Below are 18,676 nucleotides of genomic sequence, written 5' to 3' on the forward strand. Positions count from 1 at the left end.
TGGTCGAAAAATGTACCATGTTGACCAATCAAAAAATGATATGGCAACATGGCATTTAGTTGTTTAGGAAAGGGGGGAAGTTTTAGGAGTGACGGTGTTTTGAGATGTGAGAGATTTGTGACGTTTAACGCAAATCTTGTGTAGTTAGTGTGTAGTGTAGTCAATAGTTTTGTTGTGCGTCCGAACAATGAGGCGACTGCTGAATGTTACAGGTGTTACAGGAGTGATACATCTCCTGCTGTCAGGCCTGCAGGTATCAGGCTGTTGTTCTCCTGGACAGAAATTATTTTTTGGAGTGGCACAAATAATTTGTGTGGCATCAAATTTGATGCAGAACAGCTGATTGTTCTGTAAATAGTTTGAAATGTTTATTTAAAAAAAAAAAAAACAACCCGCCTTGGCTGCATTTTTAGGCAAACAGCTGCAAAAAACTTTGTTGTTTGCATAACTCAGTTACTTTTTTTGAAGAAGTAACTATATAATTAATTGCCCAACATTGGTCATTATATACTGTATTTTGCAGACAGAGTTACAGGACTCTCTCCCAGACCACAGACTCATAATACAAGTCAGAGCTTTATTTAAAAAAAAAAAAAGTTTTGTTTTCAAAATTGGAGTTCAAGTTATTTTTACTTCCAATAGTGCCATGAACAAGATTTTTTTTTTTTTTTTTTTTAATTTTCATTGTAAGTGGGCTAAAGTAGTCTAAGATAAATGTAAATGCTGTAATTTGATTATTTTAATTAACCATGTAACTTGGATGGATTCTATGCTGGCGTGACCACAGTGCACACGTCTGCTGTTGCTCACAGTGGTCCAAGGGATCACTCAGGGAGTTTGTGTGTTCGCTCAGACACATGAAAAATTAGAGGGAACATTGCACAGTAGGTATATTTTGACAATACACAGCACATATAGTTCCTAAGTTATAAGGTTTTTGTCCATTTCTGACCACTAAATAGGTAAATTGATCCCTACAAGGTTCTATCAGAATTCCTTCAAAATGATCTGAGCTATCATGTTTACAGACAGAATGACACACATGCATTCAAACACCGCCGAATACATAACGTCTTTGGCGGAGACCACCAAGACTGATCAAAACTAAGCAGTGTTAATGCAAGGACTGCATGGTAACATCAGGTGGAGTGCATAATAAGTTTGGAAAAGGCGGATGTGGTAAAAGGGCCGGCGTCGTATCAGACATCGGGAGGAGCGTCACAACCGCCTATTCTTTAACCTTTCTGAAAAAGATAACCCAACGTTCAGGCCGAGGCTCAGACTTCTACCTCCTTTCTCACTCTTCTTTCTTATTTGAACAAAAACTGCGAACGCTTTCTCGGAGACAGTGTCAGATTAAATGATTATCACATCTCAGCTCTCTCTCACTCTCAGCGATGTTCGGCTTTTCTCTCTCTGCCGACATCCTCCCCCTGCGCTCGATTTAGTTCTGTTTGAGCATGACCCAACCCCGTGTCCTCGATCCTCAGTCGCTGCTAGGTTTACATGAACACACAGCTGCATGTGCTTCCAGATGCCTAAAATAAAAATCAGTGCAAGACTGATTTAGCTTTCGCTTTCAGACGAAATCTCCAAATGAAAACATTTTTATTCTGTCTTTCACAGAGGAACTCTTTCTAGACCGTCTGCTCTGGTTGTGGCTTAAAACAGTGCCGTCTCAACACTGACACGGGGCTCATATTAAAGTCTCAGCTCATCCACTACAACTGTCGCGTTGCGAAGTGTCCTCACCGGAGAACTTATCTATCAAGCAGACAGATTGTCGCTGTAATGTGAAAAAGCTGCATATGGGAGACGTAACACCAAACAACGAAACGCCGTCAGTGCATCTGCAGCAAGAGATGTTTCGGATCATTTCACAATGAGCCCGAGAGCTCCTGATCCATTTTAGTTCCTGTCTGGTAGCATAAGAAGACAGACAACTGTGTCCTCAAGGAGAAACGTCTGAATCCCCTGCAGCCCCGGCTCTACTTGGATAGGTATAAATAGAGCCATGCAGCACCTCCTCTCTTAAATCATTCTCTTTCCACTTAATATTCTCCTTACTCCTCTCCTCCTCCTCTTCTCGGTCTCATTTTCTTGCATCAATCCCTCTCTATCACTCTGTCTGTTTTGGCTTTTGGGAAAGTTGAGTGGTAATTGTTTTTTGAGGGATGATGTCGGGCAATCATGGCAGGTTATTTAATGTCATTTGCATAGGGAGCCTGGTGGAGTAAAGTAAGCGTCGTCCTGCTGTGGGCTGCTTTTTGAGTGACACATTTCAGAGAGGGGGAAAAAAAACTCCAGAAAAGTATGACAAGCAAAGATATGTAGAGATAGAAGAGAGACAAAGTGTGATGGAAATGGAAATTTATGGGCATTGATGGCAGTTTCACCTCATTAGCATTTCCTCCTTCTCATCTTTCCTCTGCATTTACATCTAGTTATGCATCAAGGCGAGATTGAAATTTATCAAGGTGCTCGGCCATGTTTGTGTAGGCCTCATAGATTCAGATTTTAAAAGAAGGATTGCTCTTTGAAGCCACGGCGGCCAGGAAGTGATGGGGGAAGTTTGACGGAGAGGGGAGGGATGGATGGAAGGCGCTTTGATGTGCAGAAATAGACAACATTAAAAAGCCCCCTCACTAAAACACAACGTGGGCAGTGTCCTGCGTCTCCGGACATCAGCTTAGGTAAGTATAAAGTGCAGATAGTTGCACGTGGTTTTTATGGCAGATATGATTTTAGAAACTGTGAGCCTATTGTGCGAGGACTGCACAATCCAGGGTGCCATTTTTTTTCTTTTTTTTTACTCAGTGAACATCCATTGTGTCCATGCATGTTTCTCTCCTCCTGTTAGAGATGGCACTTCATCAATAAGCGTGCTAATTAAGATGCATCACATGGCTCAGCCTGATATACACAGATATAGCTAGAATATAAAACAAGAAAAAAAAATCAGTTTCAGGCCCTTGAATGCCTCCCATAGATGGAGTAATGTCTATTTTGAGCACTGAAGGGCTTTAGAGGTATCAACAAACAGCTGTTAAGAGTGAGTGAATGAGTGTAATTTATCTTTCTTGTGCTACACTCCCCCAGGCTTTACTGTGAATAGTAATATTGTTTATTTTTCGGAGGCTGTACAGGATGTTTGTTTGTAACATGGTTGTGTCCCCTAATGGATTTTGATCTGGTCATCACACGGGGCCGATGACCTAAGTGTACAGCAGCTATGATCAGGGGTTAATGTGGGCCGGAAAGACGTTCCTGCCCTTCGATTAATCAGCAGTTAAATCTGATATATTACTGTTGATCCTGGCGTTGCTTCCAGTGACGCCGTATTAGGTTTTTGATTCATACCTAATAGGAAAATAATGCCATCTCGCAGTCCGGTAACATCCAGTTTACCTCCCCTTTTTCTTCCTTTCTTTCCTTTTTTCCTTCTCATCCCTTTGATGCGTTCGCGGAGTGATATCGATACAGCTGTGGCTGCGGTATCTAGGTATTGCATCCATATTTAACTGGTCACTGGATTATATTTGTGTGAAATATGGTGTTAAATAGCTCTTTTCCTCACACTGCAGCATTACACCTGATCTTATTGTCCTCCCACCTGCCAAATCCCACTTTATCTCCTGCCTGTAATCAATATTCTCATATGAACAGTGCCTCATATGATTATAAAATCTACAACTTTAAACTGAATACTGAAACCACTAAGGCCGTCTCTGCTGGACAGAAACAGTTTATTTCACATGTCAAAATCTTTCTCTTTATCGATGAGTTCAAATTTCATTGGTCCTTGAGGGAAATATATGGAGACAGGTGCTGTTTCCGCTGCAAAGTGAGAGTCCAGTCCTAAATACCAGTAAGGAAGCTACTGGTAAACAAATAAATAAACAAACAAACACATAAATAAATATAACAAAGTTAAAATCAAAAAATTGTTTTGCATTGTATGACTGAAATGATTTACTTGAGGAATCTTTACTTAAGGGTTAGCAACATATGTGATAGGGAAATCACATTTTGGGAAGGGCTTTTGCCACCCAGTGCCCTCCCTCTGGATGCACCTCTGACTTTGAGGTCAGGGGTGAAGACATTAACAGTGGGAGTGAATGTTTCAGGATTACAGGGTCTGACTGCAGCTAACTGCGATAGATGAAGGGAGGATCACCTCATATGTGGGCGGAGCTTTACAATTCATACACATTCATCTCCTTTGTCAGGCACAGTGGAAACAGAAGCAACAGGTGGAGATAAAAGCAGAGCTACAGAGAATGAATTTTGTAGAGTTTTGTGTTGTACAGTTATCCAACTCAAAATGAACCATAAAATAATGGTTTTGAAACACCCGAGGACAGTGACACAAGCTGTAAACAACTCTGACATATCATCATCTTATTGAATTGTTATGACAGCCATTCTAAGAACCGCTTTCCCTAAAAACGAACTACACCCTTACTGCTTTCATAGTAATTAAGAGAGCAAGTAGCAGCCAGGTGATGCTAAGCACCTGATCATCAATAATTGTGTGCACCTCTGTAAAAACAGAGGTTTTGGTAGTTTGAGGTTCTGAGAATTCAGATGAGTGTTAACACACAAGAAGAAAGACATCAGAAATTGGGACACTTGATTGCACAGCTTAAGTTCACAAAGTTTTACCTGAACAAAGCACGGAAAGACTTCTGGATCACTAACCTTTAGACGGATGATACTAAAGTGGAGATGTTTGGGCTTAACGCACACCACTACATTTGGAGAACATACCAGCTGTCATGCATGGTGGTGTACTGAAGTATTCTGGAGTCAAATCTCAGGCCATCTGTCTGGCAGCTAAAGCTTGGTCCAAACTCAGTCATGCAACAGGACAATGATCCCAAGCACAGCAACAAGAATCAAGGTGCTGCTATGGCCCGGTCAATGTTTAGACCTCAACTCAACTAAAGTGCTTTGGCAGGACCCTGAGAGAGCTCCGCATAAACAAATACCTGCAAACCTCAATGCACTGAAGCAATGTTGCATAGGACAGACAGACACATTGACATTAGAGTGACATAGAAAACAATCATTTCAAGTTTTTGCTGCTAAAAGTGGTTCCACAAGCTAACGAATCCTGTTTTTCACAGGACTGTACGTAATCTGCAACATTAGTAACTACCAGGTGTGCTGAATTGTGGAAAAAATAGATAACATACCTCTGACATATGTGTATCTCATATATTACTGTACCTTTAGCTTCTCTCATACAGTAAAAGCTGAAGCTGCCCATGGTGTGAGTGAGATCACCACCTGTTCCTGCTTTAGCTCTGTCTGAGGCTCTTCAATCATCCCACAGATAGCAGAGCTGACAGCTGACATTTTTAATTTCAGTTTAACTTCATAGCTAAAATGGCTCATGAGATAAAAGCTTGTCGGAACAAGCAGGCAAACACAGCACCCTCTTGGAAGTGCATGCAAATGAAGATGAATACTCTTTCTGACCAAAGAGAGGAAGGTGCTGGAGCTGAAGGTTTTTACGGCTGGAGCTCTGAAGCTCACACGGACTGCAAGAAGCACATATGGGTATTGATGTATGAAAACATCCGACCAGTCACCCCCCCTCCCCCGCCCCCTCCTCTGTTCAAGACTGTCGCAGGAAGGGGAAAAAGTCTCCAGGTGTGAATCTGAAAAGTGTCTGTGCTGACAGCAGAAGTGATGAGGCTGGATCATGAGGGGGTTTCATGCTGGGTGGTTTTCTGACTGATGGGTGTAATAAATCATAACAGCAATAAAGTCTGCCTGGAATACTGACAGGAAATCGCTGAACTCCTAAGGCAGAAGCTCAAAACAGCGCATTACAGCGTCTTTGAATATTGTTAAGTTGATATTGTTGACAGGGCGGGACAAGGGTGGCGGAGTGATTACTTTTTCATTTGGAGAAGTGGCGAATAAATTTGTCATTTCTTCCGAAAAATAATCTCACTCGTCAACTTTTCGGTATCCTCTTACTCTAGTCAGACAGGGCAGCGTCGGACACTTGACAGCTTGTCAGTGCATAACATGACTTATATACAAAGACACACTTATTAAAGACTAACACTGACACTGAAGAGGAGATAGCTGGGGTTTCACCTGACCTGATCAGTTTATGAACTGCGGGAAGAATCCAATGTGTTTGGCATGCCAGCATGGCATGATGTGAGGTGAACATTGTTATGTTAAGCAGTGAGGTAGTCTTAAAGGAAATGATTTACTCTCATATTTGAATTTGTGACAGTGTAAAACTGAAGAACTGAATCCTCGGAGAAAACTGACACATTACATCATTTAACACGAAGTATGTAATGTGCAAATCTCTTCTGCCATGGTAGATGCTTCTGATCTTTTTATCTTTTTTTAATAATAGCACTGTTTTAACTCATGCTGAAAGATGGTCGCCAAAATGTGGTAATGTGGTGGCCCACCAGAGGGCTCCACTCACACCCAGGTCGGGAGGAGGGGTTCTGCTGGTTTTTGGCGCAGTGTGTCCAGATGTAGTTTGGAGATGAATAAAGTCAGAATGGAAAGTTACAGCTCTGAGTTTTTTAAATGGACTAACAATGAGGTGGAGTTGTTGCTGCGAGTAACACAAAAGAACAAAGTTGCAAAAGCGAGTGAGTGTTAAAGAATTTGAAAAAAGCTATCTGGAGCATGTACATGCTGATATTAATCTTTAATAGGGCTGTCAAAATTGAGAGCAAACAAAACAACTGCTGTATAATGCCCTCCGCTATCTTAGTTTAATTGGTCACATGATTGCATCACATGACTAACATGACAAACTTTTAGAAAGTCTCCGTTTTCGCTGTCCACACTGCGACGCAATAGCACCGTTTTCAAATGTATGCGTTTTCGAGAGCGTTTTCAAAACGCTGCGTTTTCCATGAGTGAAAACGCTGTGTCAGTGTGGACAAAAGGCCAAAACGGAGAGAAAACAATGCGTGAAAACGTGTGGACGTAGCCTTAGGTGTGTTGTTGTGTTTGCACATCTCTGTTGCTTGTGGGGCTCGCACACAAGAATTTCACTCGCATGTGCTGTGCCAGTGTGCCTGCACATGTGATGTGACAATAAAAAGTGATTTGATTTGATTTGATTTGATTTGATTAGGTTGGTAGGGAAAAAAGCACACTCTCTTTGAGGGTGAGGGGTTGCTGGAGGTTGCTTGGTGTTGATAAGTGAACCTGGTCGTGCAGAGGTGTAAGGTACTGCACTGAAAATCTCCTTACAATCCGGACTCCAAGTCTGATGCCATTAGCCGTTTATGGGTCCAAACTCTGCTTCAGTTCCCAAACTCAAACAAACACTGCAGCATCACTGCGAGTTACAAACTAAGTTCTTTCATCTTTAATAAAATGATCAGTGTGGCTGCTCTACCAGGTGTAACAATTAAGTTTAACATTCAGGAATCCATGAAAACATAATTTGTGAAGTTTAACAGAGTTAAAAGTTAGCAGGGAGTTTGCTCACTAGTTTCCATCTAAAGATGATATAGCATGTTCTGACTGAGGGATTTCTGAAAATTCAAAACGTACAGCTTTGCTATCAGTTATAATAGCAGACATAAATGAAGACAGAAAACTAAACAGTAGTAAGATTTGTAGGGTTACTGAAGTTGGGCTAGCTGGTGTATCATAGCGTTTCGTGGTGGCTAGCTACACAGCTATGGTTAGCATAATATAAACACATTAGCAAAGTGAGGCTGGAGGATGAACGCTAATCTTTTTCCACTCGATAAAAGTTAAAGTGAGGTATCCCAATGGTTAGGGACAAATGTAATCGCATGGCAGGATGCTGTAAACGGACCAAACTTAAGTCAGGAGAACAACTGAGATAATCCATCCACAATACAAGGTTAGTCATTAATATACTGCTGCATGGGCTGGGCTGTGGTTACATTGTAAGGTTTTAGAAAACTGAGCTTTAAAACGTGCTGCCGAATAGTGGTAATAAAAGCCAGAGAAGGCCGACAGCGACACAGACTTTTTTAGGGGCTTGTTCAGATTAAATAGAACAAGATACAAAGCATTAAAACATGTTAAAAACACAACAGCCTTAATAAACGCAGAGTAGTTTGGATCCAGAAGCAAAGTTCATACGTCATCACTTAACAACCAGATTGTTTTGGTTGCTAACAGGTTTTCACGGTTTCCCATAGTTTGCATGGAGGACCCCAACTTGTCTGCATACAACTGCTCCCCAGGTGGTAGTGAAACTGAAAAGTGTGATGCAAACAGGAAACAGAGAACGTTTACCTTCAAAGTTAAAGTTGCACTTCTGAAACATGTTGGTAAGGCAAAACCTTTACTTTGATAGCAAACGTTATTAAATCTTTTCAAGTTTCATGAGTGTTGGGAAATTCGCTGACAAGTACTTGAGAAACAAGTCTGTGTCTGCCATGCAAACTACAGCCAGCTCTGGCAATGCACTAGTAACCAAAGCAATCACAGTGGGGGTTTTGGTGCAGCACCCGGTTGTTTGCAGTTGATTTCATGCAGTTATGTCCAACAATCACCAGCCAACCAGTCAGGGAATACAAATTTTTCTTAGCTGCAAGATGTTGTCAAGTCCTTAGCAACCAGTTTCTAGGCATGCGTGACTGAGGCATCAGTTCGCATTGTTAAAATTCAGCAGGAATTACAATTACAGGCACCTGAGTCAAACTCTTAATCTTAAACTTAAGCTGGATTCTGTCTTTACATCTCTACAAAACACGTGTCTAGTTTAAGCCTTTTCATCTTCATCATTCTGTCTCTTTATCAGAGATATTTTGCTTTGTGTTTTCACACAGTGAGACTAGATTTTTATACAATTAGAACATTTTATCTTCCTCTTTAGCTTTTAAAGTAAAGCAGAGGATTTACTGTGCTTAGTCATATTAGCATTTTACCACAGTGTGCTTTTTTCATGGATATCTAGCCTCACATTGCCTTCATATCACCAGCAGAGTTTATTTAGCAAATATCACGGCACCATTTTTATATTTCTTTTCAAGTTTTTACCAAATATAGACTTAAAAACAAGGCAAACATGTTATTCACAGGATTAGAAATTAACACCAGCTAAAGGCCCAGATCCCAAAATATACAGTGTGACTCATCGAGTCTTTCACTTTTTTGACAGTTTCTCGGCAGCATTTCCATCAGTTTATTGTGTTACAAAATGGGTGAGTGATTAGACTCTCTTCCAGAGATGTTGATCCTCTTGCTAACGTGGCCTGTTAAAATAAAAATCACCACTTTTCTGCCAAGGACAGGAGAATTTAACGCAGTTTTGCGTCACGAGAGAAATACCTAAAAAGACTCAAACCGAGCTTAAACATTTGAATTGTCTGCAAGACCCCACATGCTTCCTTTTCCTATATTCCGATTAGGAGGTTCGTTCTTTCTTGTCCATCTTTTATTAGAAGACAAAAACAAAGCTCCTTCTTGTGTCCAAGCCATTATCCTGAGAGGTATTCAGTATGGGCTCAAGAAGTCCTATGTCTTCATAACATATTTGTCTGAACTGCTTTCCTGCTTCCTCGTTTCTCGGTTTGCTTATTTTATTTTATGCCTCATTTGGTCTGTTTTTGCTTCTCAGCTGTATTCCCTCAGTCACTTGGCTCATAAAGCAGGAGTTCACCGAAGAAGACATTTCGAGGCTTTCTGTCTGGACAGCGGATCCAAAGGATCCAAACCAGAAGAGTCGTGTGAAGTGAATTTTTCACTTGATTAGGCCGATTCAGCGTGTATCGGCTTCATGGATTTCGGCCTTTTTTGTGCCGTGTGTACTGCGTACATTGAAAATCACTTTGGGCCCAAACCTCAGAAGAGAAGACTTCAGAAAGTACCGCAGGGAGAAATGGGTCCATTGAGGGATGATTTCCAAGTATTATTTTGTCACTATCATGAATTAAATATTTTGTTTTAGCTGACTTGCGGGTGCTCATTATGCACCGCACATTTCATATAAAAATGACTGCTGGCTACATGAAAGTTTAATTTGGTTCATCCAGCTAATTGCTGTGTGATTGATTATATAATTACAGACTGTTTGTTGGCTGTTGCAGTCACAAAGCTCTGGTTTTAATTCCCCAAACTGCGGTGATGCCGTGTGTTTCACAGCTGTCCGTCTGCAGCGTATAGTGCCGTAAAAGCTCTGTTTGCGTTTGCGGTGCTAAGTACACGGCCTGAATGTTGCAGGGTTGTATTTTTTCCTCAGCCTCATATTCCCTGATATTTGTACTGATCCTCTGAGATTACACAATGCAGAGAGAGCAAGCAAGAGCCAAAGACACTCTAGTTTTCTCTCTGTAGCCTTAAATTCAGCTAACAGCAAATGCTCGACAAAAAACAAAGAAGAAAGAAGATGGATCTAGTTCAGGTGCATCAATTTTTAACTTTATCACTCATTAGTAAAACATTAAATGAGAAGAATCGTGCAGACACATCATGCCGTAATCTCTGCTGATATTCCTTCAGATCAGATTGCAGCGAGAACAAATGTATCCAACGAGATCCTGATTCTGCTATTTGTAAACAAATGTTTTCATGAGAGAGAGAGCTGAAGAGAAACTGGATCCATTCTCCCTCTATGGAGGCCACGGGAGGCTGCTGACACCCTGACTGAGGGTTGTAAAATGGTGATAAACAGTCCAGGTGAGGAACTAAGTGGATTATAAGATGGATCATCTCTCTGCAGCATGATGGGACACTCTGGGCAAAAGAACCGATGAAGCACACTTACAGTACTGCCAAAAAACAAACACACAAAAATCTATCTATCTATCTATCTATCTATCTATCTATCTATCTATCTATCTACCGTATTTCCCGGACTACAAAGCGCACCTGAATATTAGCCGCACAAGCTAAAATCAGGGGAAAATCCTGTTTTGTACATACATTAGCCGCACCTGACTAAAGGCCGCAGGTGTTTCAATGTTGACTCATCATATGTAAGAGAATATGCACAAAGGGAATTGTCAGGAAAGAGATGGCTGTTTGGAGACACACCCCTTTTATTAATATTTTGAAAAACAAGTTATGGGTACATATTTGCACATGTAGTACATAACAATAACCTACAGCACACCAGAACAATAGATTCGGCCTACCTTTTAGGCTCAGGTGCAGTGACACAGCTTTAACAAGAAGAAAAGTCAGTCATTCACCATCTTTCTCTTCTTCCTGCCCACTAAAACCACCAAAGTCCTCTTCTCCAGTGTCGGATACGAACAGGCTCAGGATGGCTTCGTCATCCACTCTCCGCTTCTCTCCTTCGTTGTCACTTTCAAAACCAAAGAAATCCTCGTTGTCAGAGTCGAACACCCTCAGAAGGGCCGTGGCGGTGTCCTCCTCTCCATCATGCAGCAGTCCAGCCCTTAGAAATCCGTTGGTGATCGTGGATGTTTTCACACTTTTCCACGCTGTCAGAATCCACCGGTGGAGTTGGGCATAACTTGCTTTTCGCAAGTTTATCGCCGCTCATCATCCACGCCTCCCGCTGAATGCGTAGCGCTACTTTGAAGTTTGTTTTTCGCGCTACTTCGTACGGCACTACGTTGCCTGGCGGACGGACACGTGACCAACATACCACTCTTGAACCCCGATCCTTCCGCCAGGCAACGTAGTGCCGTACAACAGCAGAACAAACAAAACAAATCCTCTTACGATATGACAACAATCATGGACAATCCATAGAAAAGCCGCACCTGACTAAAAGCCGCAGGGTTCAAAGCTGGTGCAAAAAGTAGCGGCTTATAGCCCGACAATTACGGTATCTATCTATCTGGCGCAGCACTGAGGCGCTTCTGTGTTACTATCTTACATTACAAATAAAGTACAGAGAAGTCTACATAAATGAAACTTATTTTTACCTTTTTGTGATAAGTGGTTCACTTGCTCCGTTGATAATATTCTTCACGTACGTGTTTCCGTCGTCTTTTTCGGTGTAATTCGCGGAACAAAGTGAACCATCAAAGTGAACCCCTGCAGTATTGTCATCACCAGCCACTCGAATGAGTCGCACTTAAACAACAAGTGGCCGATAATAATGGTGAAATGGCGCACTCAGTCAGTTGTTGGCATTACGATTGGAGGCTCACATTAACTTGTTGAACTCTGTTTAGTTAAATTACATTTTTGAACTTAAACCCTTGAAAAGAGTCATTAAAACCACAAGGAAGCACAAATATTCCCCTCAAACCTGAATGCGATTAATAGTCTACTAATATTCTACTTCACATTATAAACTCGCCAGACACTTTATTAGGTACACCTTGCTAGTACCAGGTTGGATCCGCCTTTTGTTTGAGATTTTGGTCAATGCTGATATGATAACATCACACCTGCTTCACCTTCCACCACATCCTAAAGATGGTGACCGTGGAGGTCATTTGAGTACACTGCAGTCACGGTCACGTTCAAGAAGCCAGTTTGTAACACAATTCTCAGTTCAGCCTCTATGTTGCTACACTGACTTGAAGGATTACGTACTACTCGGTTATTGCACAAAATAATTTGTTGAAATCCTGAAAGCTTTGCACTTTTTGTCCAAAACCACTTTGCAGCATCACTTGTAATAGAGTAGCTGTTGAGTTATTATGCTTGATTCTTCCTTATTGCATCACCTTTTCAAATAACACCCGTTGCCCTCAAACACAGCAAGCTGCAAAACAACTTAGCGACTCAGCTCGGCCCCCTGGTTAGAGTGAAATAACAAAAGCTTTGGAACATTTATTAATCTGTGTTGAGTCTTTTCATACTCTCTGAGGTCAAAAGGTACAGTAGCTTCATATTGTGTAACTTCTTGCTCAAGTGCACTTCTGCCGTTCACTCTGAGCTTCTTAAAAGACTCGAAATGTTCGAGAACCCATTCCACAACCTTCACAGTTAATTTTTCATGGCAAGTAGTATCAATATTTTCAATATACACTACGCTGACTTCTACATTCTTTACACTGAGAGTTACCAAATGTTACTTCCTGAGGATGTTTCACAGCCCACACAAAGCCAATAAAGAGCACAATGAATATAGACATCGGCTTTAACAAACATGCAGTTTCATGTCTTCCTAACTGCTACAGCTCACTGACACAGCTCGTCAAGTCATCGCAGCATCAACGTTTGCTTCCTTGTCACGGTGTCAGAAGAAGCCGTTAGCGATGTAACACTCCCTCGTCACACCTCTGTTAATTATCATGTTAAGTTGTGGCGATACACAGATAAACTGCCACTGTAAAGCATGAAGACAGACCGTGCATACTTCCCAGGTTTAGTTAACTACTTGCGTCAGCTTCTGCAAATACTGATGCATCACAGCAGTGACATGCTTACTTTTAAGTAAAACTTTTGCTCACTTTCCTCATGCTTTTACTTTCTTTCACCTCTTTGAATCTCCAATTAAACAATAATGTTCAGAAATATATAATGTATGTATGTACATGTAAATGTGTCCCCCCACCACGGTTGGAACAACATGCATTACATTCCAAAAGTATTCACTCGTCTGCGTTCACATGCATATGAACTTGAGTGACAGCCCATTCTCAATACAGATATAACAGCTTCAACTCTTCTTGGAAGGCTTTCCACGAGGTTCGGTGTGTTTATGGGAATTTTTGACCATTCTTCCAGAAGCACATTTACAGTGGGGCAAAAAAGTATTTAGTCAGCCACCGATTGTGCAAGTTCCCCCACCTAAAATGATGACAGAGGTCAGTAATTTGCACCAGAGGTACACTTCAACTGTGAGAGACAGAATGTGAAAAAAAAATCCATGAATCCACATGGTAGGATTTGTAAAGAATTTATTTGTAAATCAGGGTGGAAAATAAGTATTTGGTCAATAACAAAAATACAACTCAATACTTTGTAACATAACCTTTGTTGGCAATAACAGAGGTCAAACGTTTACTATAGGTCTTTACCAGGTTTGCACACACAGTAGCTGGTATTTTGGCCCATTCCTCCATGCAGATCTTCTCGAGAGCAGTGATGTTTTGGGGCTGTCGCCGAGCAACACGGACTTTCAACTCCCGCCACAGATTTTCTATGGGGTTGAGGTCTGGAGACTGGCTAGGCCACTCCAGGACTTTCAAATGCTTCTTACGGAGCCACTCCTTTGTTGCCCGGGCGGTGTGTTTTGGATCATTGTCATGTTGGAAGACCCAGCCTCGTTTCATCCTCAAAGTTCTCACTGATGGAAGGAGGTTTTGGCTCAAAATCTCACGATACATGGCCCCATTCATTCTGTCCTTAACACGGATCAGTCGTCCTGTCCCCTTGGCAGAAAAACAGCCCCATAGCATGATGTTTCCACCCCCATGCTTCACAGTAGGTATGGTGTTCTTGGGATGCAACTCAGTATTCTTCTTCCTCCAAACACGACGAGTTGAGTTTATACCAAAAAGTTCTACTTTGGTTTCATCTGACCACATGACATTCTCCCAATCCTCTGCTGTATCATCCATGTGCTCTCTGGCAAACTTCAGACGGGCCTGGACATGCACTGGCTTCAGCAGCGGAACACGTCTGGCACTGCGGGATTTGATTCCCTGCCGTTGTAGTGTGTTACTGATGGTGACCTTTGTTACTTTGGTCCCAGCGCTCTGCAGGTCATTCACCAGGTCCCCCCGTGTGGTTCTGGGATCTTTGCTCACCGTTCTCATGATCGTTTTGACCCCACGGGATGAGATCTTGCGTGGAGCCCCAGATCGAGGGAGATTATCAGTGGTCTTGTATGTCTTCCATTTTCTGATGATTGCTCCCACAGTTGATTTTTTCACACCAAGCTGCTTGCCTATTGTAGATTCACTCTTCCCAGTCTGGTGCAGGTCTACAATACTTTTCCTGGCGTCCTTCGAAAGCTCTTTGGTCTTGGCCATGGCGGAGTTTGGAGTCTGACTGTTTGAGGCTGTGGACAGGTGTCTTTTATACAGATGATGAGTTCAAACAGGTGCCATTCATACAGGTAACGAGTGGGGGACAGAAAAGCTTCTTACAGAGAACGTTACAGGTCTGTGAGAGCCAGAGATTTTCCTTGTTTGAGGTGACCAAATACTTATTTTCCACCCTAATTTACGAATAAATTCCTTACAAATCCTACCATGTGGATTCATGGATTTTTTTTTCACATTCTGTCTCTCACAGTTGAAGTGTACCTCTGGTGCAAATTACTGACCTCTGTCATCATTTTAGGTGGGGGAACTTGCACAATCGGTGGCTGACTAAATACTTTTTTGCCCCACTGTATGAGGTCAGACACTAATGTTGGATCAGAAGGCCTGGCTCATAGTCTCCACTCTAATTCATCCCAAAGGTGTTCAGGTTGAGGTCAGGACTCTGTGCAGGCCAGTCAAGTTCTTCCACACCAAACTCCCTCATCCATGTTTTTATGTACTTTGCTTTGTGCACTGGTGTGCAGTCACGTTGGAACAGGAAGGGACCATCCCCAAACTGTTCCCACAAAATCGGGAGCTGAAATCGTCCAAAATGTCTTGTTATACTAAAACATTAAGAGTTCCTTCTACTGGACCTAAGAGGCCGAGCCAAACTCCAGAAAAACAACCCCTCACCATAATCCCCCCTTCACCAAACCTTATAGTTGGCACAGTGCAGTCAGGCAAGTACTGTTCTCCTGGCAACCACCATACCCAGGCTCGTCCGTCAGACTGCCAGACGGAGAGGCGTGATTCATCACAGCTCTAGAGTCCACTGGTGGTGTGCTTTATACCACCGCATCTGACATCTGATTTTATACTCCTGTGGCCATCAACGTGATTGAAACACGTGAACTCAGTGATTTGGATGACTGAGTAAAACATGTTGGCAATGTAGTGTGTCTTCATGTGTGTGTGTGGCATGTCTTTAAAAACAGACTCATCCAGCACCTCCACCAGGTTAAATTGTGGCTGTCAGTGCTTAAGTATTGTGGTTGTTTCCCTCCATCCAGCTGTATTGATCTTTTCTCCTCAGGGCGGCTATCTCAAATTAGCAAATAGATCACAGCACCTTGAGAAGCAATTAATTTGGCCTCGGAGGATCTCTTTGTACTGTGTGTTGGAGCATGTGGGGATATAGATAAATGAGCTAATGTGGGTTATTATCAGCTGCTTAGAAGAAATTGATTCACATGGTTAGCCAGACCCCAGGCATATGAGCGGTCTGGTGCAGCAGAACAATCAGAAAAATGATGCAGGAAGACACGTAAAACACGAATAGCTAACACCAAGCATGTCAGGACATCATGATCAATCTGATATAACTCTGCAAACCTGTTTTCAGTATATGCAGCTGATAAGAGTGATACTGGGCAGAACTGTGCCCGCAGAGTCACCAGCATCTACGTACTGAAGTGATAAGAGTTACTGCACACACCTCCCCTGTCCTGGTAAAAGATCTGATCAGGCAGATAGGTGGTCTGTTTTAAATGCTTGTGAATCTATTCCAAGGCTAACTTACACGTTACAAAAACAGACTAAGGACATTTTTATTGAATTAATCAACTGCAGCTCTACACCTGTACAGCTTCCATTGGAATTAAGAGTGTAAGCAGCAGCCAGGTGCTGCTGATCAAATGCACTTGAGTAAATGATGAGCAGCAAGTGTGAGCACCTCCATGAAAGCAGATGTTCTGGCGGTGTGCAGGTCTGGAGCGTTCAGGTGTGTGTAAACACAATGCTAAGAAGGAAAAGCATCAGCAACATGCTCAAACTATTACCTCCCTTTAACAGTCTGGGAAGGGTTATAAGTCCATCATTCTACCATGAGAAACATCATTTGTCAATGTGGAAGCCATAGATGTCCCAGGAGTGGACATCTGGGTAAATTCACCCTAACAACAGACTGTGAAATGCTCAGAGACAGCAAAAAACCAAGAGCTACATGTCAGACTCTACAGGCCACAATTGTTCTGACAGTACAATTATAAAAATACTTAATCAGTATAACTTATTTGGAAAGGTTTAGACTTAGATTTTCAAAATTGGATTTGAAGAACCACAAGACTTCTGGAAGACTATCCTTTGGACGGATGACATAAAACTGGAGATGTCTGGTTATAATGCACAGGGACACATCTGGTGAAGTCCAAAGACCATCATACCAACTTTCAGCACGGCGGTGGAGGCGTGGTGATTTGGTCTTGTTTTGAGATCCTTGCAGCAATTGAGACTACTATGAACTCTGCTGTATACCAAAATATTCTAGAGTCAAATGCAAGGCCATCCGTCTGCTTGGCTTAAATTGGGTCATGCAATAGGACAATGATCCCAAGCACTGCAGCAAATCTACAACAAAATGGCAGAATAGCAAAAGAATCAAGGTGTTGTAATGGTCCAAAGTCCAGACCTCAATCGAAGTGCTGTGGAAAAACTTAATGAACTGAAGCAATGTTGTAAAGAAAAATGGGCCAAAATTCCTGCACAATGGTGTGACAGACGGATACAGTAATAGAGGAAATGATAACTGCAAGTTATTGATACTACGAGGTACTGAATCCAAGGTGTGTTTAGTTTCTCTTCTTTGAAAAACTAAGAACATCCAATCAAGTATATTGTCTTTTTGTAAGTGAATGAACAGATTTGGAACTTTTGTTTTCCAGATGATCTACTCAGCATCAGAAATTTTCAGACAAAAATGACCAAATCTCCACAGCTGAGGAGCTGGAGGCATTCACTGCAATATTTCTGTAGATTATTATCAACCAAAAAAACATTGAATAAATTCTGTTGGCGCTAACGCAGTCGTACAAATGTAGCAAACATCTAAACCTGACAGTTTTTTAAAGAAAGCTCAAACACGAACTTAACTTTATAAAGATAATAATGTTCACTTTGATCATCCCTGTCAGAGAAGCATTGCTATAACTATCTCTATACTGAGGCTTTAGCTTGAGGTGCTTCATGCTACTAGAATACTAGAAGACGAGGCAGCGCAGGATTGTATTACCTCTACTTTCAGCCTTGGAAAGTCTTCACAATAAGCGACAGGGATTTTTTTTGTCATGCAGGTTTTACCTCATTGGGTCTGGTCCTGTTGTGCTGTGCTTGAGCACATTTCGTGCAGCCTGGATGGAGACATTTGGGATGGAGGGGGGAAAAAAATCAGGAGTGACACATGAAAAAGGTCATGAGCCGGACTCTAATGCTTCCTGCAATAAGGCAGCATTGCTGTTCTCTAAAGGTTGATAAACTCAATCCCCGGTGCCGTCTGAGTGCAGATAAGAGCAGCAGACTGTGCAACCACTGCTGAGCAGCTCGCTGGGACTGCTGGGACTCTCTGAGCTTCGGAGCAGGGAAAGTTTGATAGAAGCATTGCTTGTAAAAACCTGAGAGAGATTAGCACTAATGAGCTGTGACTTGCTTGCGGAGAGAGTGGACTGTTAATGATGCCTTGTTGTTCTGCTGCTTCTCGCACATACTTAATGCTCACATCTTTATGCACTGAGGGTTTTTGGGGGTTTTTTTTTGGTGTGAGCATCATTCCCCTGCCTCTGTTCACCCTGATTTTCTGTTTTCAGCTGCCTTTAATAAAACTGCATCTACATTCATTCATATTAGACAGCTGGAGTCACAGATACCTGAGGATGTTGCAGGGAAATTGCTTTAAAAAAGAAAAAGAGGCAGCGGGATTAGAGAAGGCTCTGAAAGCCAAACACAGTGTGAGACAGCGA

At 42.0% G+C, this 18,676-nt stretch overlaps 1 protein-coding gene across 1 annotated transcript in view; it reads left to right on the forward strand.

Annotated features, from left to right (window-relative positions):
* The window catches only part of dner (delta/notch-like EGF repeat containing), a 76,171-nt gene that overhangs the window by 23,369 nt on the left and 34,126 nt on the right, over positions 1-18,676 (forward strand). The gene's annotated exons all lie outside the window — the stretch shown is intronic.

This window comes from Rhamphochromis longiceps, linkage group LG14, assembly GCF_057381845.1.
Source record: "Rhamphochromis longiceps isolate RC_006_pf linkage group LG14, R_longiceps_female_GT1.1, whole genome shotgun sequence".
Classification (NCBI taxonomy): Eukaryota; Metazoa; Chordata; class Actinopteri; order Cichliformes; family Cichlidae; genus Rhamphochromis; species Rhamphochromis longiceps.